The sequence below is a fragment of the Budorcas taxicolor genome, chromosome 13, assembly GCF_023091745.1.
Source record: "Budorcas taxicolor isolate Tak-1 chromosome 13, Takin1.1, whole genome shotgun sequence".
Taxonomy (NCBI): Eukaryota; Metazoa; Chordata; class Mammalia; order Artiodactyla; family Bovidae; genus Budorcas; species Budorcas taxicolor.
The window spans coordinates 39,242,758-39,266,175 of NC_068922.1; the positions used below are offsets into that span (position 1 = coordinate 39,242,758).

Here is a 23,418-nt window from a genome sequence, read left to right on the forward strand (position 1 = left end):
AGGAGACCAGGGTTTGATCTCTGGGTCGGGAAGATCCCCTGGGGAAGGCGATGGCGACCCACTCCAGTATTCCTGCCTAGAAAATTCCATGGACAGAGGAGCCTGGTGGGCTGCTGTCCGCATCTTCTTTATCCATCTGTTTGTCTGTGGATTTTAGGTGGCTAAAGGAAACTTGAGCCTTGATTTGGTGTTTGTGTTTTGTTTTCTGTTTGTTTGTAAGCAAGATGACTGCATTCATGGACTTACGTAATTCTGTAAAGGCTAGGGTGTTGACAGGACAAAAAAGATACGGGGTCCTTTAAGAATTTCATATTGCACTTAGTTTCATCTCCAAATCCTACACTTGCACATTGCAAGACTCTTTAAATTGTTGAAACAGATGTAATGCAAGGGGTAAAGGAACAAATTGTCACTTGATTGATGGAGAAGGCAGGATCCTTGTTAATAGTTACTTTTATTTTTTACCACAGAAGACTATTTGGAGTTTCAGAAATCTGAGCATCAGCATAAGGATATAAACAACATTCTAGTAAGGCAAGTCCCCTGTTCATAACCTGACCAGGAGGTGGGAAAAGGGATCAAAACAGGAAGGAAAGGCTCTTAGCCGTACAGTCTGCCCTCCATCCTGTAAGCCTGCCCTCCGCATCCCAGATTCAGTTTCACAAAATTTGGGTCTACGGGTAGTTGAATCTGTGGATACAGAACAACCAATATGGGGCCACTTTCATTTACGTACTAGTGCACCGTTTTAATAAGGATAAGGGACTTAGGCATGGTGGGTTTTGGTATCTGCACCTCCTGGATCCACCCCGCCACGCCCCCCAGATACCAAGGATGACTGTACCTCGGCTGTCAGCAATCCCTCCCAGCCAAGTGATGGGCAAGTCCCTGGGTAGTTTCTGTGGCATTTAAAAAAAATTTTTATGTTTCTTTTTGGCTCCACTAGGCCTTCATTGCTGTTCGGGCTTTTCTCTGGTTTCGATATGTAGACTTCTCATTGCCATGACTTCTCTTGTTGCTGAGCTAGGGCTCCAGGGCTTGTGGGCTTCAGTTATTCCAGCTCCCAGGCTCGAGAGCACAGGCTCAATAGTTGTGGCGCATGGCCTTATTTGTGCGGCAGCACATAGGACCTTCCCAGATCAGGAGTTGAACCCGTGTCTCCTGCGATGGCAGGTGGATTCTTTACCACAGAGCCACCAGGGAAGCCCTGTGGCATTTAAAAAATGCATACAAGACACTAAACGGCCAACTCCGTGTATTGCAGATGAAGAAAGGACCTGCAGACTTCTGACCTTCCACTGGGGAAGATACCCATTCAAGTCCTTTCAGGATGGTGAGCAGGTGGAGGCTGGACTGAGAGATGCTGGCTTGAAGGGTAAGTGATAACTAAAGCCTCGTGCCCCAAGGCCCTGGATTCTCTTTTCCAAATCCTTCTGTGCATAGGAACCTGTGTGCTCTAGTGTGGTGCGCTGCTGTGGATGGTACCTCTCTCCGGAAGGGTCAGGGAGGATGCTTGCCTATTTCCAGGTACCTAAGGGGTCCTGTCATGATGCAGTAAGCAGCAGGGCCGAACCAAGGTCAGGACAGCTCCCTGTAAGCGCTCAGAGTAAGAGAGCTCCAACTGTGTGGCTGACTCGGCCCTTCAGTGGGTTAACTCATTTCGTTCTCATCTCAGAAATGAGAACACCGAAGCTGGTTGGTTACTGAGAGCAGACAGTCCTGATGGTGGCCCCGTCCCAACCGAAAAGCCTTTTTCCTCTTTCAGGTACATTCCCCACTTGCCTCTCTTCCCATCCCCACTTTTCATCCTTTTTTTTTTTTTTGGTGGAATCATGGATCTCTGTACAAAAGGGACTGAACATCAGAGGGACATCTGTGTGGTTCACTGTGGGGGATCACAGTTTCCCTGGGCCCCCTCAATCTGGGACGTCTGCTTTTTCTCCTTTCTGGAATCTGGGTGGGGACTCGGTGACCACCTTCACAGAGAAGGCAGCAGAGGCGACGCTGAGTGGCTCCGAAGCCGAGAGCAGCAAAACCAACATGGCTCCCGGCTGGCTCTCCGGCTGCGGGCAGGCTTGCTGGTGAGACCGGCTGCCACGCTGTGAGGCGGCCCAGGCCCCGTGTGGGGGTGGGGGATGGTGGCTTCCAGTCAGTAGCCACCCCCCAGGCCCCACTGATATGTGAAGGGGACTTCAGGTGGCTCCAGCCTCCAGCCTTGAGCTGCCGGGTGGAACTGGGACAAAGTGACTCACCCAAGGCCAGATGACGAGCTGGGATGTGAACCCAGGGCCCTCTGATGCCAAGCTTGTGAGATGAACTCTGACCCCAGTGCCCATTCCTTCTGGACCAGGAGCTGCCCTTCAAACAGCTCTGCTCAGAGAAGGGAGACCATTTGAAGCAGGCAGGCCAGGAAACACAGCTTTGGAGACCTAGATTTACGCCCGTATAGTTTGCTGTGACTCTGTTTTCTTAATTTGAATCCTAGCTAAACTCGGTGCTCATGCTCAATTGCTGAGTCGTGTCTGACTCTTTGAAACACCATGGACTGTAGCCACCAGGCTCCTCTGTCGGTGGCATTTTCCAGGCAAGAATACTGGAGTGGGTTGCCATTTCCTCCTTCGGGGGATCTTCCCCACCCAGGGATCAAACCTGTGTCTCTTGCATCTCCTGCACTGGCGGGCAGATTCTTTACCACTGCACCACCTGGGAAGCCCCTTAGCTAAGCCCTGGGGTCCTGCCTTAAGCACACAGTCCTCTCATGAGGCTGACTACTTCCCCCCCAACCCTCCCCGCAAGAGCTTAGACTCATGGTCTCTGCTCATGTTACATGAGATTCATAGCATGTGGAGTGATGTTCACGTTTCTGTGTTGCCCATGTTTGACTTCAGGCTCTGCGAGGCCAGAGCCTGATCGGTGTCTCCTGTTCTTCATTTTTTTTTTTTAGCACAGGCTCTAATCTGTAGCAGACACTGGATAAATGTAAGCTAAATCAACAGCAAGGAGCAGGAAGTATGAATTTTCTTGAGAAGGAAGAGGGTAACATAAGGAAGTGCAGAATTCCAGGTATAAACACTGAAGTCTTATCTTGGGGCTAAGGGGCTGTCTTTTGAGGTCAGGGCTTCTTTGTCCCTTCCTTTGTTTTTCCTGTGAGATGAAACATCTTTGGGTCTCACTTTTATAAATAAACAGCTTCCACAAGACGCAACAGTAAACTAAATAACAGGAACCAGTGGGGCTCTGCGTTACTATTTCTCTGTGGGTTGTTATTCAACTGGAAGGTATTTTCAGATGTGTAATGCTGGAGAACTGACTTCGGCATGAATGCTGAAATGTGACCTGGCGTGTGTGCTGTCGTCTCCGTCAGCCTTTGCTCATGGGATCGGTGGCCTTGTGTCTTCACCTAGTCACCCCTCTTGTACCCCCTCTGGTTCTCAGTAAGCAGAATGTCCTGAACCAAATGTAATCCATGGAGGGTGCCTGCTGCTGGCCCTGCTCGCGTTTAGTTAAAGGCAAGTGCTGCCATCAGCTGGCGGAGGAATTTAAAGTGGGTTCATGGGGAGGAACTCATCCAACCCCTAAGTGGCTCAGACAGTAAAGAATCTGCCTGCAATGCAGGAGACCTGGGTTCGATTCCTGGGTCGGGAAGATCCCCCTGGAGAAGGAAATGGCAACCCATTCCAGTGTTCTTGCCTGGAAAATCCCATGGACAGAGGAACCTGGCGAGGCTATAGTCCATGCAGTCCCAAAGAATCGATCATGACTGAGCAGCTAACATTTTCACTTTCATGAGGATGGAAGATGTTCCTTGTTCTTCATCCTCTTTTTTCTGGCTTTCTTTTCCTCCATCCTACCCATTCCTTCCAATAGGAGGATGCAGCTTGGAAGCCTATTGGTAATAAGGAGAAGCAAAGTGAAAGTTGCTCAGTCCTGTCCGACTCTTTGCAACCCCATGGACTGTATAGTCCAGGCCAGAATACTGAAGTGGGTAGCCTTTCCCTTCTCCAAGGGATCTTCCCAACCCAGGGGTCGCAGGGGTGCAGGTCTCCTGCATTGCAGGCGGATTCTGTACCAGCTGAGCCACAAGGAAAGCCCAAGGAGAACCAATTCTTCTTACCCCATTTGTCCAAGGAAGGGAGGAAGGAGAATGTATCAAGCAGACTCCTGGCTTCCTAGACTTCCCTCTGTTCTCTGCGTTAGTTCATCTTGTGCAGTAAATTGCCTTCAGATACAGTGGAAACAAGGCTGTGTGCTTAGTCGTTCAGTCGTGTCTGATCTTTGCAATCCCTTGAGTAGGCTCATTGAGTAGCCCCTTGAGTAGACTCCGGGAGTGCTGATGGATAGGGAGGCTTGGCGTGCTATAGTCCATGGGGTCACAAAGAGTCAGACACAACTGAGCAACTGAACTGAACTGGACTGTAGCCTGCCAGGCTTCTCTGTTCATGGGATTCTCCAGGCAAGAACACTGGAGTGGGTTGTGCCCACCCAGGGATCGAACCCAGGTCTCCTGTATTGCAGGCAGATTCTTTACCATCTGAGCCTCCAAGGAAGCCCACAATAAGGGTTTATGCAGCACAGTCTGAAAAGGTTGGCCGCAGCTGGTCTGATCTAGGGTGGACTCAGCTGGGCGACTCTGCTGACCTTGTGGAGAGGGTTGAGGGGTGTGGCTAATCCGGGCTGGGCTCAACTGGACCACTGCTTCCAACCTGATCCAGCAAGGCCTCTCGCTCAGGTCTGGGCTCAAGCCTGTTCCTCCTGACTGCATTCTAAATCTAGGCTTGAGGGCAGTGGCAGCCCAAGAGCAGCTCTTCTCATGACCATGGGAGAGGCGGGGGTGCAGGCGGAAATGCGGAGACTTCTTCACTGGTGCTCCTGTGTGATCGTATTGATAATGCCAGTCACATGGCCATGCTGAGTCAAGAGGCCGAGCGGTGAACTCCACCTGTCTTGGGTGTTGGGTGTCTACTGTTGGCCTTGGCTTTGGTAAGAACCCAGAAGTCCCTGTCTTATGCAGGGACTGCTTCTGTCAAATTGGGCAAAGACAAGCTGAAATTTAAAGGCTTTTTCCAGTGGCAGTTTTGGTTCTAACTCTGGGCAAAACCCCAAGTCTTCAATGATATTCTGTGTGCTCATGCTCAGTCCCTAAGTCGTGTCTGCCTCTTTGTGACCCCATAGACTGTAGCCCGCCAGGCTCCTCTGTCCATGGGATTCTCCAGGCGAGAATTCTGGAGTGGGTTGCCGTTTCCTTCTCCAGGGGATCTTCCCCACCCAGGGAGCAAACCTTCATCTTCTGTATTCTTTACCACTGAGCCATCAGGGAAGCCATATGATGTGGTTATTAGAAGCTACACAGCTCTGGGTTCCAGAAACCTCTGGGGGCTCAGCCCTGTGTGGGCAATTACTGCCCCTTCTGGTATCACAGCTTCGCTTCTGCTGGACTCAGGAGGTGTCTGGGGTTGTTGGGCTCCCTCAGTGACAACCACTACCTCCCTGGCAGCGGCCTGAAATGGTTTTACTTGGCATCAGCACATACCAGTTGCTCAAGTGCGTCAGAATGAAATAAGAGCAGCCAGTGGGATGACTAAATTGTCAATTACACTGAAGTGTATAGTTTCCTACAATTGGGGAGAGTGCTCTGAGTTTGGTGAAAATGTCATTTCTTTGCCTCTTGGTACCTTGGCTCTCCCATCTGGCACGAATACAGTTGAAGCTGGAAGGAGAGGAGGCGATGCTTTTATGTTGGTTGGAATTAGCAGCCATAAATTTACAGGGCTTTTTCCAAGTAAGCACGGAAAAGACTTGCCATCTGATGCTTTTTGTGAGTTCTAAGTCATAAAGCATCTGCTAAGGGTGGCTTGACAGTTGTGTTCTTGGCCCCGTAGTGGAGGTCTGCGGCAGAAACCTAAGCCTCAAATGATTAAACGTGTTTCCAAACACTCATAAGTTATTTATACTGTGTTCGCATGTTGGCCAAGCAAGCACGACTATACTCTAGTGTCTTCACAGTGGTACCCTATTTCAAACAAGACTTGCTCTAGGGTCTTTGTGATGGTACCCTATTTGGCCCAACAGAGCTTTCTAATTAACTCATCCATGCCAACATGCGCATTGTGAATGCTGCTGACATGCCTGTGGACTTTATGGCTGATTTCCATCTTCGTGAATGCACGAGGACCAGGCAGAAAGTACCACTGCCATCCTTCTGGGTGGGAGGGATGCAAGGGGAGAGGAGAGGTGAGATGCAGCAGGGGAGCAGCTGTGTTCACAAGCCTCTGACCACTGTGGGCAGCTGGGGTGTAAGGACACGGGGCATTCATCCACCAACTCCCACTCATCATTGCCACAGATCATCGCAAGGCAGTAGCTCCTTGGTCTTCTGGCCTACCCAGACATGCTCCTGCTGTCTGTCCTCAGATCAAAGAGAGCCACGGATACCAGAGGATGGATATTTTGGAGTAGGTAATTCGTGATTTAAAAAAGAAAATCAAAACAAAAGTAATGTTGATTTTTTTTAAGTCAAAAAGTGGCATGTATGGGAGAGCAAGTGATAAGGGGATGTGGGTGAGGCACCTTTGCATGTGATATGGGGGTGCCGGGCAGTTTGGGGAATGGAAAGAGAGGGTCTTGTAGCTTTTAAATCTGAGCACAGTGGAAGCAAAATCCCTCTGAGGCCTTAGGACAGAATGCAGAAAGGAGAGCATTTGTGTGTGTGTGGGTGTGGGTGTAGGTGTGTGGGTGTGTGTGTCTATGGCTATTTATTTATTTAAATTTCATCACAGTCATACAGTGAAACATTAGACAGCCACTTATAAAGGTAGAGAGCATCCCTGGTGGCTCAAACAGTAAAGAATCTGCCTGCAATGCAAGGGGGCCCGGTTTGAAAGATCCCCTGAAGAATGGCTTCCCACTCCAGTGTTCTTGCCTGGAGAATTCCAGGGACAGGAGAGCCTGGGGGGCTACAGTCCATGGGTTTGCATAGAGTCAGACATGACTGAGCGACTAACATTTTCACTTTTTCAAAAAAGGTAGAACTATGGTGATGATATGAAACCGTCTTCAAGTTACAGTTCTGAGTAGAGAAAAAGCACAATCCTGAGCAATCTTTAGAATATGTTCCCCTTTATAAAAATAGCTTTGATGTTGGTTAGTTGCTCAATTGTGTCTGACTGTTTGCAGCCTCATGGACTGTAGCCCACCAGGCTCCTCTGTCTGTGGGATTCTCCAGGCAAGAACACTGGAGTGGGTTGCCATTTCCTTCTCCAGGGAATCTTCTCTACCCGGGGATCAAACCTGCGTCTCCTGCATTGCAGATGGATTCTTTACCACTGAGCCACCAGGGAAGCCTAAAATTGGTTTATTGGGATCTAATTTATGTATCATAAAGTTAACCCATTTTAAGTGTACAGGTATGGGCATTTTAGTAAACTTTGACAGTTTGCTAGAAATGTTATGCAAATGGAATCGTACACGGCGTCTGGCTGCTCTCACTCAGCCATCCCTGACTGCAGCATGCCCATCGTTTGTTTCCTTTTTACTGTGGAAGAGTGTTTCTTTGATTGGACATATCACGTTTTGTTTATCCATTCTGCAGTTGATAGACATTTGCATTGGTTTCAGTTCCATTTTTATGAATAATGCTACTATGAACATCTCCATACAATCCTTTATGTGGACATAGAGTTTTCTTTTCCTTGGGTAGGTACTTAAGTGTTTACAGGTCATAGATTGAGTATTTATTTGGTTCTTTAAGAAACTGCAAACCTGTTTCCCAGAGAGGCTGCTCCATTTTACTGCATCCCCACCAACAATGGGAGACTCATTTCCATTCTCGCAGTTGATGTGGTCAGCTTTTCTGTTGTTTGCCATTCTGATAGATGTGTAGTCTCATCTTACTGTGGATTTAGCATTTCCTCCTAACTAAGGATGTGGAGCATCTTTTCATGTGCTTATTAGCTATTGGCTTATCTTCTTGGCAGTGTGTCTCTTCCGATCTTTTCTTATGTTTATTTTGGGTCCTTTTGTCTCCTTATTAATGAGTTAGGGTTCTGGACTCCTGCCATGTTTTCTGGAAGTTTGAAATTATGTCCAAATAAAAAGTTAAAGAAAGGCTAGCCCCCACACCCCATTAGGATGGTGCACCCAGAAATCGTCTCACAGCGTGGACATGCTTGCTAAAAGAATCAAAGGGAAGGGCAAGATCAGACTTTGATTTTTTTGCCAGAAAAAGTCGTCTGGTCACGACACAGTGGCTCTTTATTAAATGAAGGCATACTTCCTTGACCGCTTTTTCTCTGTTAATGGGAAATTGGTGATTAAAATGTGTCCAGATGTTGCATAAACAAAAACATGAAAGAGCTTATCAGTACCTCTCTTCCTTAAGTTAAGGCACAAGTTTCTCCACCCCCTCAGCCTTCCACTCTGGGTATGGTCAGGAGGCCCCTGGCAGGCCGGTCACATGGCACATCTAGAGGGCTGGGAGGGCTGGGTGGTCCCCATTCTGGCACTGAGAGCACAGACTCACCTGTGTCCAGCAGGCCCCTGCTCTTGCCCCCTGACACTGACCCTGATTGTAGACTCGCCTCTGCTTCACGTCTCTCTTCTTTCTGTAACTTCTCACATTGTGCTGCTGCTGCCGCTAAGTCACTTCGTGTCCGACTCTGTGCGACCCCATGGACTGCAGCCCACCAGGCTCCTCCGTCCATGGGATTTTCCAGGCAAGAACGCTGGAGTGGGGTGCCATTGCCTTCTCCTCTCACATTGTGAACATGAACCAAATCCATGCCTGTAGCTACATATACTGAACTCAAACAAGAATTAATGGGCTGACTTAGTCAACAGCAGAGGGAATCAGAATGATGAGAAGGAGAAGGAAGACCTTCTCACCTACTTGCCATCTCCTTGACGTCGGCCAGGTTGTACTTACCAGCTTTCAATTTTCCAAATAGTTAGTGAGCATCAACTGTTCATTGTTTCATTCATTCACTAAGCCTTTATAACTCCTAATAGGCATCAAGCACTATTTGAGTCTGGGGGTGGGGGAGCAGTTAGTAGTGAACAAAAGGGGCAAAGTGCTTTCCCCCAAGAAGTTGTCTATTCTCTTAAAAGGAAGGAACAGATGCATAGAAGTGGGAGAAACGGACAGTAAATAATTGAACAAATAAATACACAGTAGATAGCAGGTTATAATAAGCATTACAAAATGAAATAAAACCCAGTGAGGAAGTAGAGACAGATGCACTCATAAAGCTTCTGGAAGGATGCACTACAGAGGATTAACAAATAGAACGATAGTTTTAAGCAATTTATTTTGCTAATTTGTTTTCTAACTTTTCTATAACAAATTTGTATTGCTCTTTTTGGCAAAAAAAGTTACTCCAGACTTACCAAAAGCATTAGATTTGAATGTCCATATGATTCATTGTATCATAATTTTATAACCAAAAATACTGCAAAAAAAATCAACTGGAAAATAATACCTTGTCTTTATTATCTGTGATGTGGTTCTGCATGTTTTAGAAAATTTGATGTTTGGAAATATATGATCAATAAATTATGGAAAACCAGACATGTTTATAAAATGCCTTTCTGATGGGTAACTTGGAATGATGACTGATCTCTTCAAGTCTTGGTAAATTACACATTTTGCTAAGTTAGTCAGAATAGAAAATAGTAGCATGAAATGCAGGATGCAGAGACTGAACCGTCTGAGCCCCAAATGCTGGTTCTAACATTGCTTTGTTTTCACTGGCAAAGGGAGCTGCAGATGTGTGTTTAGGAGCTCACACAACATATCATACAGGGCAGATTTCAGTCATTGGGTTAGCGCGACCCAAGAAGACTCCCAGACTTGGGAAAGTTAGACAAAAATAAAACTTTTTCAGCCCTCACCCAGACTCTTGGCCTGGGGCTCAGCTCCCTGGAACACACAGACATGTACGATGGGAGTGGGGTGGTGACCGTGCCGCCCTCTCTCCTTCCCTCTTCTTTTCTTCCCCACTGCTTCCACACAGCTGACTTTGCCTTTTCACTGATTGGTGCCACTTTCCAAAATCAGTGACACTTTATTTCCTAACGTCTGCACTGATTATTACAGCTGTTCAAGAAACTCGTTAGGTCACACAACACTCCCACCCAAAACATCCACCCAAAACCTTCCACCCCACATGGTCGTCATTCACTCCATTTCTGGTCTAGCCTGACTTTAAAATCCACTTGGGAATAAATCAGATCCTATCCAAATAGTAACTTCATTTGATGGCTTGCAGGCTTGGTCACTGGAAAAGGACATGGCAACTCACTCTTGTTCTTGCCTGGAGAACCCCGTGGACAGAGGAGCCTGGCGGGGTCCGTGAGGTTGCAAAGAGTTGGACACGACTGAGCCTGCACTCACAAGCTTGTTCAGGTTTTCTTAATAACTAATTTGAATTCGTAATTATCCATGTGGCACCAATAAAGAAACTCATAATCTGTGCCCACACAGATTCATATATATAATATATTTTAATACATATTTTCTAGTCATGTTATGATTCTATTTTTACAATTTCAGTGTTTTGTTTTGGGAGTGTTTTTTTTTTTTTTTGGGGCCATCCCTTGTGGCATGCAGGATCTTAGTTCCCTGACCAGGGACTGAACCCACGCCCTCTGCAGTGGAAGCCCTAACCACAGGACCCCCAGGGAAGTCCTCATGTGGATACTTTATTGCTCTTACTTTAAGTCTGAGCTCTGTGTCTCTCTTCAGAACCAGCGATTTCAGTGTTTCCAGCGATTCCCGTTGTTTCAGTGTGATTGATCCCAGTGGCTTCAGTGTGATTGATCCCAGTGGCTTTGAGGTTTCTTGTTTGTTTATTTTTTACTTCCTTGTTGATTGGATTCTAAGGAGCCCCACTGTCACTCCTTCATTTTACATTTCTAGATCCCTCATTATTGGAAAATTAAATGATGCCACTTGAGAGAAGGCTTAAATGAGGCAAGAAGTCTCACCACAAAGAAAAAGTGCACTTTGAGCGAAAGTTAATATGAAAAGTTTTCTACTATTCAACAAAAGTTAATGAAGGTATGTAAAGGACTATTTGAGATTGACAAATATTGTATTGGCTTCTTATTTTCTTATAACAAGTACCAGCTTCACTAAAAAGAACTCATTTGTTTTTATATAACTACATTATGCACTGTTCTAGTTCAATTTTGCTGTAACTAATTTTATTAGGCTTTGTTTTGAAATTTGCCTTTTTTTTTTTTCTTCCTTGGACTTTTAAAAGCAGAAGTCACAGTGACATGCTCAGTGTGGCATTTGCTGATGCATAAGAGTGCGTGTGGTTTTAATTTCTGGTTGTTTTTTCTCCCTCAACTTTTTCCTCTAGTTAATGTGAATCACATTGTATTTTCCACTCCTGGACACTGATTCATAGCCATCCACTTCCTCCCGAGTTCAGCAGACCACCGGGTCCTCTGGGAAATGGATTAGTCACAGCCCAGCCAGGCACCTTGCGTGCCATAGTTGGTATTAGCTCCAACAGCCGTGCGTTTAGGAGGAAGATGAAAACTGCTGCCCCATCTTCCTTTGGAGAAGGAATAAGGCCTCAGTTTGTGGGGGTCTGTATGGCCTGTCACACTCCTTGGATTCATCTCTACAATACAGCACACAGGCAGATTAGAAAGACAGAGGTCTTATTTGGTTCAGAAGCTTTTCAGGTGCCCTTCTGCCCTGAGGAAACAGAGATGTGATCAGGGCCCCATCCCTGGGGCACATGTGTAGTGTTTGTGAATAGGCTGAATCTTAATATATGGATGCAATTTTGAAAAACTTGGAACAGATTTATTTATGTCCAACATGTTTTTATCAAATTCACTTGAGTGTAATTTCAGAGAATTTTAAGGCCAAGGATTTTTCTTCATAGGCCAGACTTATAAAGACATTCCCAAGGTCATGCCTTAATTATATCAGTAATTGTTGCTAGGTTTCAACTTACATTTAGCAACATCGATTGACAGCCTTGACCACCAGTCCCCACTTAATACAGCCTGACCTAAGGGTGTTATGGCTGTGACCTCTACAATTGGGAAAACTGTTTAATTTTTCTGTTCTGAGTGAAACCTCTTCAAGTTTAAGAGACTAGAGCAACTGAAGAGCAGGGGCCCATGGTTAAGCAGTTTGATAAATTGAACAAGGTATCATGTTCTGGTCTGAGCCCCAGGTGGCTTTGGGGAGCTGTGTTTGCACCTGATTATTTCTTTCAGTCTGTTAGCATATGTGCCAGGAGGCAGAAAGGCCAACCCCTAACAGTGCTCCCAGGTGAGGGCTGGGTGTGGTGGCCCTGTGGTCAGAACCGGGTCACACAAACAGAAAGCCTGAGCAAATATTAGATGAATGTACGGGAAATACAAGTCCTTAACCTTCTCAGTGAGAAGGATCACCAGCTCTGTTTCCCTGGGATGTCGGAGCTCTCGTCTGGAGATTTGGCTTTTGTCTGTCCTGTTGATGATCTGGAGCCTGGGGAATCCAGAACACGGTAACCCTCCTGTTCGGTTAGAAATTAAGTGTTAGTGTGTGGGTGAGGCATTCAGGAGAGCTGTGTGCTACGCCGGCTCTGACGCTGGTGGATAGGTAGCAGCCTGTAGGTCTCGCCTTCTTCACTGGTGGAATCAGAGTAGGGCCGCTCTACCTGGTGGGCAGGATGCTGTGTGGAAGAGGGTCCTGGGGACCCCACTGGGAAATAGCACCACAGCTGGTATCAGTGTCTGCAGTGTCAGGGAGAGAGGAGGTGCCCAGTACCTGCCATCCGCATGTTCAGCGTGCTCTCAGCTCCCCTTGGCCAGCAGCTCCCTCAGGTGTGACTTGTGACAAGTCTAGAAGCCCTACTTGTTATTAACATCGTAGATCACTAGCCAGCCTGAGCCCTGGGCAGAAAGTGGTTTAGGCATGACTCTTCGATCTTTCTCTGTCTGACTTTCTTCCCTTAGTGTGATAATCTTTAGGTCCATCCATGTTGCAGCAATGGTGTTGTTTCATTCTTTTTTATGGCTGAGTAATATTCCATTGCATATATGTACCATGTCTTCTTTATCCACTGCTCTGTCAGCGGACACTTAGATTCCTTCCATGTCTTGACTGCTATGAATATTGCTGCTATGAACATAGAGGTACCAGTATCTTTTCAAGTTAGAGTTTTCTCCAGATATGTGCCCAGTAATGGACTTGCTGGATCATATAGTAGCTCTATTTTTAGTATTTTAAGGAACCCCTATACTGTTCTCCATCGGAGAATGCAGGGGCAACCCACTCCAGTACTTTTGCCTGGAAAATCCCATGGATGGGAGGAGCCTGGTGGGCTGCAGTCCATGGGGTCGCTAGGAGTCGGACACGACTGAGTGACTTCCCTTTCACTTTTCACTTTCATGCATTGGAGAAGGAAATGGCAACCCACTCCAGTGTTCTTGCCTGGAGAATCCCAGGGACGGGGGAGCCTGGTGGGCTGCCGTCTATGGGGTCGCACAGAGTTGGACACGACTGAGGCGACTTAGCAGCAGCAGCAGCAGCAGCATGCTGTTCTCCGTAGTGAACTTACACTTCCACAAACGGTGTAGGCATGAACATTCAGCTGTAATTATCTTGTCACTCGTGCTTCGGACAGGAAAGAAGAGCAGTTGGTGTCAATGTGATTTCCATAATGTTTGTTCTCTTTAGCCTTTTCTTTATTTCGTACTTTAGCTGTTTTGCAGGACTTAATTTAGAGAACTAATTGGACCTGCTGTGAGCTGGTCCCAGAACGTGGCTGCAGATGCTTGAGAGGAATCCTCAGGCCTAACTTCAGATTTCACCCTTGCCGTCTGTTGATTATCCTGCCTATACCAACACTGTCTCTCCAGCCTTGACCATGCACCCAAGCTCCAGAGTCATATCCGACTCTCTTGGTCACCTTCACCCACAGCCTCTTCAAATTTAACTGCACTAAAATTCATCCGTTTCATTTCTCCCACTATACCTGCTGTTTTTCTGCATGCTGTATATTGGTGAATTGTACCACCTTCTATCCAAGTTTTTTACACATTAAACCTGAAACTTACCTGGGACTCCCTTTCCTCTACCCGCCTCCCACAGGTATCAAGTCTTGACTCTTTAAATAGAATCTCACCCATATGCCCCACCCTTTGTATTCAGGGATCAGTCTCCCACCTCCCACCCTGGGTGGCCCCCTAGAAATGTCACCTACTGCTCAGAGGTATTCAGTGGTGTCTCATCATCACCCGGATGGTCAAATCCTCATTAGCTGGCATGGCCTACAAGATGGTCTGTTCTGTGCAAAGCCAGTTCCCCTTCCACAGAACCCTTGGTGCTCTAGCAATAGTGAGCAAGATTGAATTTATAGGGACTTCCCTGGTGGGCCAGTGGTTGAAACTCTGCATTCCCTGGAGGAGGCTTGGGTTCAGTCCCCACTTAGAGAACTAAGATCCCACATGCTGCATAGCATGGCCAAAAAAAGAGAGAAGACTCTAAAGAGCATATATATGTATATGTATAACTGATTCACTTTGCTGTATAGCAGAAACTAACACATTGTAAAGCAACTATATTCCAATTTTTAAAATTGGATTTATGGTCTCCCCAAATCACTTGCTCACCCCTTGCTTTTGAAGGGCATTTCTCATGCTCTTCTCTCTGACAGGAACCCCTTCCACTGTCTACTCATCCTTTGAGACTCAACTCTGAGGTTGCCGTCTTTGTAGAGCCATCCTGATCTTTCTCAGAAGACTTCACACCTTTTATCTTCTGTCACCATTGTGCTGGTCACAGATCTCGATTTTAACAGTAATCATGTGAATGTCTGGGGGCAAAGGGTAGCTTTTTTTTTTTTGGCCACCCTATGGGGCCAATTTTCAGAATTGCAGGATCTTAGTTCCCCGACCAGAGACTGAACTCCAGTCGATGGCAGTGAAAACGCTGAGTCCTAACAACTGGACCACCAGCAATTCCCTGCATTGGTAATTTTGTATTCTTTCCCATAGCAGAGGCTTCCCAAAGAGAATAAGCCTCAGGCTCCCTAAAACCTGGATCTGTCCTTGCTGGACTTAGTAACAATTACAGGAGCCTCTTAGGATCTCAGGAAGAGAGATTTTTGCAAGTTCTGGCTGTCAGGGACACAGTAGGAGCCAAGAAGAAGAAAAAACGGCCTTTTACGGTTTTTAAAAAATGAACTTAGACGTCAGTTACAAAAACTCAGGTCCCATCAATCATTTCCAAATGCAAACAACCATGTAGTGACCATCCTCCTAAACCACCAAGGTCTCCCCACAGGCTGGGGTGGGCCTCGGGTTCTGGTGGCCTCTCAGTGGCCCCCTTCTCCGGAGACCTGTTCTTGGTGACACTTAGGAGGACAGACCCTGCAGGAAAGGCCAGTCATCAACTGGCAGATATGGGTATAGAAGACGGGTCCTGCCTCAAGCGGGATAAATATGGTTCCACTCATGTTATGGAGCTGCCTGTGGGGTCAGGCCAAGGCCAGACTTAACCACGGGCACAGGCTTGCTGGGCTTTTTATCCTTCCCCCTCTGCCTTCCTCGCCCCCAAGACACTCCCAGCAAGCCGTGTGCACCTGAATCCCCATCCCGAGCTCTACTTCTGGGGAATCTGGTTCAGGACTAAGCTGTTTTCATCTCCAAATGCTTGAGCAGCCCGTGCTTGACCTGGCAGTTGGCTCTGGGCCTTCCAGGACAGCTCGGATCATCCGATGGTCTTTCCTAGGCTGAGCCCAGTAGGTCGAACCTATTTGTAAGAAGATAATCCACCTGCCCCATCCTTCCCCGCTTCCCAGTCTTCCCTGGGAAACCCTTCTCAGACAGTCAGCTCATCCTTGTGTGGCCAGGCTTCTGTTCTCTCACGTCCTGGTTTCTCTCCTCACCTCGTCTGATGTGGCAGAATCCCCGCATGGTGCCCACTGAACTGAGCCCCGTGTTCTCTGTGAGAGCCAGGGACTCATGGAACAGGACTTGCTGCAACAAAGAAACGGCTTCTGCATGTGTGCATGCTAAGTCACATCTGACTCTGTGTGACCCCATGGACAGTAGCCCGCCAGGCTCCTCTGTCCATGGGATTCTCCAGGCAAGAATACTGGAGTGGGTTGCCATGCCCTCCTCCAAGGGGTCTTCCCAACCCAGGGATCAAACCCGTGTCTCTTAGGTCTCCTGCATTGGCAGGCGTGTTCTTTACCAGCAGCACCACATGGAAAGCCCTAGAAATGGCTTACATGCGCCCATGTGCACTGGGGACTCAGGCACTTGTGTCATCTTGCACAGAGTCAGTTCAACCGGAGTCCCTTTCATGTGTGCCCTCGGTTGTCTTCTCTAGCATGCTCCCCAGTAATGCATTCTGTCCCCCTGCTCGCAGGAGTTCACATTGATTTTTCTCAAACATCATTTTGTGAGCCTGTGGTCACAGCTAGTTGAGTTGTTTTTTGTATCTCAGTGACGTCATCTGGTTCCATTTTTTCCAAAGCATGTGACAGATACCGCTAGAGACAGCCCAGAAGATTTTTCAGTGGTTCTCAGGTGAACATTTTTATACTTTCACTTCATTGGTTAATTCTTATGAACCTAATTTATAGTATAAAATATAACTAACACATCAAATACATAGCTTCTTTTTTTAAAAAAAATTAAGTTTAAAATGAATCAAAGAAAATCCTTAAACCCGTGTGTACACAGTGATAAGAATTACGAAGGCATTACTCTCAAGACTGAGATTTAGAAAACACTGGCTTAGAAGATTTACCACTTCTCTCTACTTTGAACTTAACCTTGATGCAATCCTTTTTCTAGTTTAACTTTTTAGTCAGTATCCTAAACAGAATGGTCATGGAAAGAAATGTGGGGCCTGCTTCTGTGTGACAGTGATTTATCAACCGGGGCTCTGGGCGTGTGGACATGTAACTGCTGTTTTGTCATCGTCTTATGCACAATGTTCCATCTTACTGAAAAGGTGTCATTATTTGTCAGCTCCTTTTTTGCAATCCCATGGCTAACAGGTTCATTTTTTATTTTATTTTATTTATTTATTTTACTAATTTCCTAGTCTAATAGCCCTACCAAAAACATAGTGAGTGTCGCTGAGTGACAGACCTTGTCTTTGGAAATCAAGCTGACCCTAGGTATGAGCACTTTTGCCCAAAGATAGACCATTTTGCCAGTAATCCCAGTTAGAGCCATGCACAAGATGGTCCCCAAGCTCACATCTTAGAGGAAAGAGTCAGCTCCCTTCTCTGGTCTTGAAACCAGGGCCCACATTATCTACCAGCCTTGCCCCAGCACCTCTTCAATTCTCTGTGAATGCTGGACGATGACCACAAATAATCTCATGTGCATTTTAGTTTTAATCACAGCCTGGCACCTGCTCCCTCCAGGCTGGGAAATGGAAGTGCCAGTGGAACACACAGACACCCTCTTACAGCTGCGCTGTGACCTTGAGGATCCTGTGCTCCTTGTTAATGCTGGTCTCCTCCTCCGAGTCCCAAACTCTTACTTCTTTATTTGTTTGTATCATGGGTATTAGGGTTTCTCTGGTAGCTCAGCTGCTAAAGAATCCTCTTGCAGTTCAGGAGACCTGGGTTCAAACCCTGGGTTTGGAAGATCCCCTGGAGGAGGGCGTGGCAACCCACCCCAGTATTCTTGCCTGGAGAATCCCCATGGACAGAGGTGCCTGGAGGGCTACAGTCTATGGAGTCACAAAGAGTCAGACACGACTGAGCAGCTAAGCGCACATCATGGGTATTAAACACTCCAGGGGACAGGAGTTGAGTAGGTGTGTTTTTCTTTTGTTCTGCTGCTGGTCAACCTTCTCTTGTTTCAAAAAAGAACCTTTAAAAAATTATTTGATGATTTTCTTTAGCTCTGTTTGCAAGACACCCTTTCCTGGGGTTTAGGTTTATAGACGTTACTCACTTACATCTGTCTGCCTCACTTAGAACCTTTCCTCGTAGCTTGTCCCTTCTAGCTCTGAGTTCACCTCAGAGTTGTCTATGCGGTCACATCAGCTTGCTGTGATTCTTCTACGTCTCTGCTAATTATTTAGTTGTGTTAGTGGTGTCAGACCCCATTTTCGAGAATGGCTCACCTTAATTGAGAAAGAGGACTTTTTTTTTTTTTTTAAGATGTCAGCTCAGTTCAGTTCGGTTCAGTTCAGTCGCTCAGTCATGTGCGACTCTTTGCGACCCCATGAACTGCAGCACGCCAGGCCTCCCTGTCCATCACCAACTCCCGGGGTTCACTCAGACTCACATCCATCGAGTCAGTGATGCCATCCAGCCATCTCATCCTCTGTCGTCCCCTTCTCCTCCTGCCCCCAATCCTTCCCAGCATCAGAGTCTTTTCCAATGAGTCAACTTTTCGAATGAGGTGGCCAAAGTACTGGAGCTTCAGCTTTAGCATCATTCCTTCCAAAGAAATCCCAGGGCTGATCTCCTTCAGAATGGACTGGTTGGATCTCCTTGCAGTCCAAGGGACTCTCAAGAGTCTTCTCCAACACCACAGTTCAAAAGCATCAATTCTTCAGCACTCAGCCTTCTTCACAGTCCAACTCTCACATCCATACATACTGGAAAAACCATAGCCTTGGCTAGATGGACCTTAGTCGGCAAAGTAATGTCTCTGCTTTTGAATATGCTGTCTAGGTTGGTCATAACTTTTCTTCCAAGGAGTAAGCGTCTTTTAATTTCATGGCTGCAGTCACCATCTGCAGTGATTTTGGAGCCCCCAAAAATAAAGTCTGACACTGTTTCCACTGTTTCCCCATCTATTTCCCATGAAGTGATGGGACCGGATGCCATGATCTTTGTTTTCTGAATGTTGAGCTTTAAGCCAACTTTTTCACTCTCCACTTTCACTTTCATCAAGAGGCTTTTTAGTTCCTCTTCACTTTTTGCCATAAGGGTGGTGTCATCTGCATATCTGAGGTTATTGATATTTCTCCCGGCAATCTTGATTCCAGCTTATGTTTCTTCCAGTCCAGCGTTTCTCATGATGTACTCTGCATATAAGTTAAATAAGCAGGGTGACAATATTCAGCCTTGACATACTCCTTTTCCTATTTGGAACCAGTCTGTTGTTCCATGTCCAGTTCTAACTGTTGCTTCCTGACCTGCATACAGATTTCTCAAGAGGCAGGTCAGGTGGTCTGGTATTCCCATCTCTTTCAGAATTTTCCACACAGATGTCAACTCACCTTTCAGCAATTTGAGATCTCTGCTCATGAACTACAGATTCTCAGCTGGACTAGGTTTCCCATTCCCAGCTGCCGTGAGCACAAAGATGATGTGAACGTCTTCCCTCAATACCCATCACTTCCACTTCTCGCATAACTTCCTCCTCGTTAATTGGAAATAAGTCAAGACTAGCAGCCCCTCCCACTGCTTTCTCAACCTTCTGAGGCCTGGATCTGTCAGGGAGTTAGCCCAAGGGTGTGTCATGCACAGTTTTGATCATAGAGACACTATGAGAATGTGTGGGCACGGTTGAATACCCACCAGTTGTGTCTTCGATGTTTCTTCCTGATTTCTGTAGCAGCACTACTCACTCATTTCCCGTGTTTGGCAGTGGCTCTGGTGTCCTGCTGTTACTGTATCACTTTTCTCTGTTCATCCCCATTTTTTTCCCCACATGAGAACTGGGGTAGACACGCATATAGAGTTATTTGTTATTGACTTACGGCGCCAGCTTACTGACTCTCCAAACCAACCAAACAAAAACCTACTCCTTATGAACAGACCGTGGTGCACGGCATCTCCCTTTGTCGAAATCTAACCAGAGCCTGATTCCTGTGGTCCCCCTGCCTTCCGTGAGGTTTTGCTGAGTTGTTATATCCTCCATGGCCCCAGACCCGGTTTTGCGTTTCCCTAATTCTACAGTGTTGGCAACTAGACTGGCCCAACCAGCTGCATTGCCTCAGGCTCCCTTTGCTAACTGGGTCTGTGCTGGGTTTGGCCAGTGTGAGCACTGACGGGTATTAGAGTGGAAGGAAGAGAAAAACCAAGGCAATTGATCAACCTTGGTGATTAGTGATTTAGATTTGTGCCTCTGCAAATTTCAGATTACCTGGGTTTGTTGTTCAGTCCCTTAGTCGTCAGACTCTTTGTGATCCCATAGACTGTAGCAGACCAGGCTTCCCTGTCCTTCATTATCTCCTGGAGTTTGCTCAAAATTAATGTCTGTTCAGTTAGTGATGCCATCCAACCATCTCATTCTCTGCTGTCCCTTCTCCTGCTGCCTTCAGTCTTTCCCAGCATCAGGATCTTTTCCAATGAGTCAGCTGTTCGCATCAGATGGCCAAAGTATTGGAGCTTCAGCTTCAGCATTAGTTCTTCCAATTCAGAATAGTTACACCTGCAAATGGGAGGTCCATGAATGCTAAGGGTTGTTGAAATTACCCATCAGAGGTTGAGAAACAGCACTGGAGGGAGGGTTAGGAAGAGCACATAGGCAGACAACATCATGCCCGACACACTAGGAAGAAGGAAGAGTAGGTAAACAGGTCTGATGGGGATTGGTTGGGTAGGACTGCAGAACAAAAGGCATGCTAGACAAGGTGGAACAAAGTAGACTGGGTCCAAAAGAGGTCAGAGTTCTCTTTCCACTGTTGGGGGCAACAGGAAATGTAGCAGTCAGGTTTTTAGATGGATGCACTGCATCACCCCCAGCTGGTTGATGCAGGAAGCCGTGTTGAGGAGCAGAGTTCTCGGAAACCTAGGATGGATTCGGAAGTGGGTTGGGCTTCCCAGGTGACTCCCTGAAGGACACATCAGAATCAGCCCACCAAGGGTCAGGAAGCTGGTGAGTCAGGGGACCCTTCTCCGACTGACACTCAGGTCACACCTACTCTGCCCCCTTCTGGATCCTGCCTCTTTCTCCGCATCCCTCCATTCCCAGCAACGCCTCGCAGGAGCCCGTCTGCTTGGCAGAACCCAAGTCACACGACTGTGGCCCAGCAGCATGGAAGCCAGGAAATAAGGGTTTGAAGTTTAATTTTTTTTTCATTCTCTGTTGGAAAAACTGCCTTTATTCTGTAAGATGTTATTGATGCAAGGAGTATGGTTAGAGTTCTGGGGCATCCGTGGAGGACAGGTGTCCACTTCAGGAGGGGACTTATTTTTTAAAGGATGGAGTGTAGTGAGATGTCAGTCTCTTTAAGCTGCCGCATCTAAACGCCAGGGACTGGGTGGGCAACAAACAACAGGAATTTACTGCTCACAACTGAGCAGTCTCGGATCAGGGCAGCATGGACGGATGAGGGTCTTCCTGGTTGCAGATTTCTGTCCTGTCCTCATGTGGTGGGAGGGACTAGAGGGCCCCATGAGGCCTCTTTGCAAAGGGTACTAATTCCACTCATGGGGTCTCTGCTTTTACGACCTGATCACCTCCCAAAGACTCCACCTCCTAACTCTACCACCTTGGGCATTAAATTTTCAGCATGAGTCTTGAGACAGACATTCAGAAATTGGAGCCTTTGGAACAAGTTCAGGCATGTGGGGAGCTGTGTGTTAAGTGACTGCTACTATTATTATTAATTATCAACTGTCAGTCATGGTGTTTGTACAGTAAAACCAATAAACATTTTAAAATGTATGCCCTGGATGATATGACCTAAAATGTTGTCATTTAACTTTCTTTATGTATTTGCTTTATCTACTGTAACATCTGCAGGATAAAGCTCTTATATTTCTTTATCCTCCCTGGAACATCTTCTGTATATACAAGCGCACAGTTCATGTTCAATAAATGTTTGCTGAATAAATAATGAATTCAAAACATCAGAGAAATTATACTGATATGATCTTCAGTACCAGATGGGCTTGACCTTATCTTTGAAATAAATTCATAAAAGGTTCCCAGTCTGCCCTTCCTAGGAAGGTTATGCATGCTTATTTTTCCACTATTTCATAATTAAAAATCAAACAAAGTTGAAAGAATTTTTCAGTGAACCCCCATATACACACTGCCTAGATTCTATCATTCTATCTTGGTTGCTCAGTTGTAGCCCACCAGGATCCTCTGTCCGTGGGATTTTCCAACCCACAAGAATACTAGAGCAGTTTGCTATTTCCTTCTCCAGGGGATCTTCCCAACCCAGGGACTGAACCTATGTCTATTGCGTCTTCTTCACTGGCAGAAGATTTTTTAGCACTGCACCATCTGAGAAGCCCAGATTCTACCATGAATGTTCTACAATACTTATTTTATCACATATTTATCCTTCTCTCCAACTTGTTTTGATCCATTTCATCCTTACACTTGTGCGGCCATGAGAAGGTGGCTTGCAGATTTCCAGCTAAAGGGGACATGATTGACCGCAGCGCCAACCACTGCGCTCTGTAAGCTGTCACCAAGTCTCCCAGCCAGTGACTGACCCAGCAGGAATACTGAGTCAGGCCCATTGCTGAGAGACAAGGAACCCCTGGTGATAGTCATCACTGCTTCCATCAGCCCGTGGGGCCTCTCCAGCCTTCCTCGGGCTGCACAGCATCCTAGGGTGTACCTCTCCCCTCCCTTCCATCCCTCTCTGCTTCACCAGATGGGACCTGCATCCCGGCTGGATGACCCTCCCCACCTCCTGCTTCCTCCTCCTCTCCCCCACAGCGGGAAGCTCCCTCTAAGACACTCCCTCCCTCTCTAAGACAGTCTGCACAGTGGATCCTGTGTGCACATCTTCATCTCAGAGGACTTGGACTAACGTCTCTGTCCTGTGAGCAGAACTGTTTTTATCTTCGTTTTACAGATGAGGAAACCGAGGGTTGTAACTTGCAAAGGTCACAGAGCTGAGCTGGAATTCTGACCCGTGTCTCTGGCAACATCTTATTTCTAAGAAGATGATGCTCCTGGTTGGGTCTTGAATGTTATAAGTTGGAAAGGCAGCATCTAGGGGTTATAACTGATGATGACGACAACTCAATGGTGCAGGCACTCTTCACGCAGTTTAATTCACACAGCAACCTTGTAGGTAGGTATTACTTCCACCCACATCCCACACCTGCTAAAAGGCAGAGCTGGCTCCTCCCCTGTGGCTCTCCTTTGGGGTCTTACACTTGACCTGCTGTGCTGCCACACTGCTATAGAGAGCTCTGGTATTTAGGACCTGCCCCTTGGGTTCCCTGGCGGCTCAGACGGTAAAGCATCCTCCTGCAATGCGGGAGACCCGGGTTCGATTCCTGGATTGGGAAGGTCCCCTGGAGAAGGAAATGGCAATCCACTCCAGCACTCTTGCCCGGAAAATCCCATGGACAGAGGAGCCTGATAGGCTACAGTCCATGGGGTCGCAAAGAGTCGGACACGACTGAGCGATTTCACTTTCACTTTCCTTGAAGACAGAAGGCACGGAGAAGAGCAGTGCTGGAGGGGATGTGTGGTTGGTTTGGGTGGGGCCAGATCTTATGGAAAGAT

At 46.9% G+C, this 23,418-nt stretch overlaps 1 protein-coding gene across 1 annotated transcript in view; it reads left to right on the top strand.

Annotated features, from left to right (window-relative positions):
• Nucleotides 1-23,418, top strand: part of RIN2 (Ras and Rab interactor 2) — a 204,943-nt gene that overhangs the window by 32,568 nt on the left and 148,957 nt on the right. Inside the window, exon 2 of the mRNA XM_052650794.1 lies at nt 1,265-1,375. The gene's annotated coding sequence lies outside the window, so the exon portion shown is untranslated. The remainder of the gene's footprint in view (nt 1-1,264; nt 1,376-23,418) is intronic.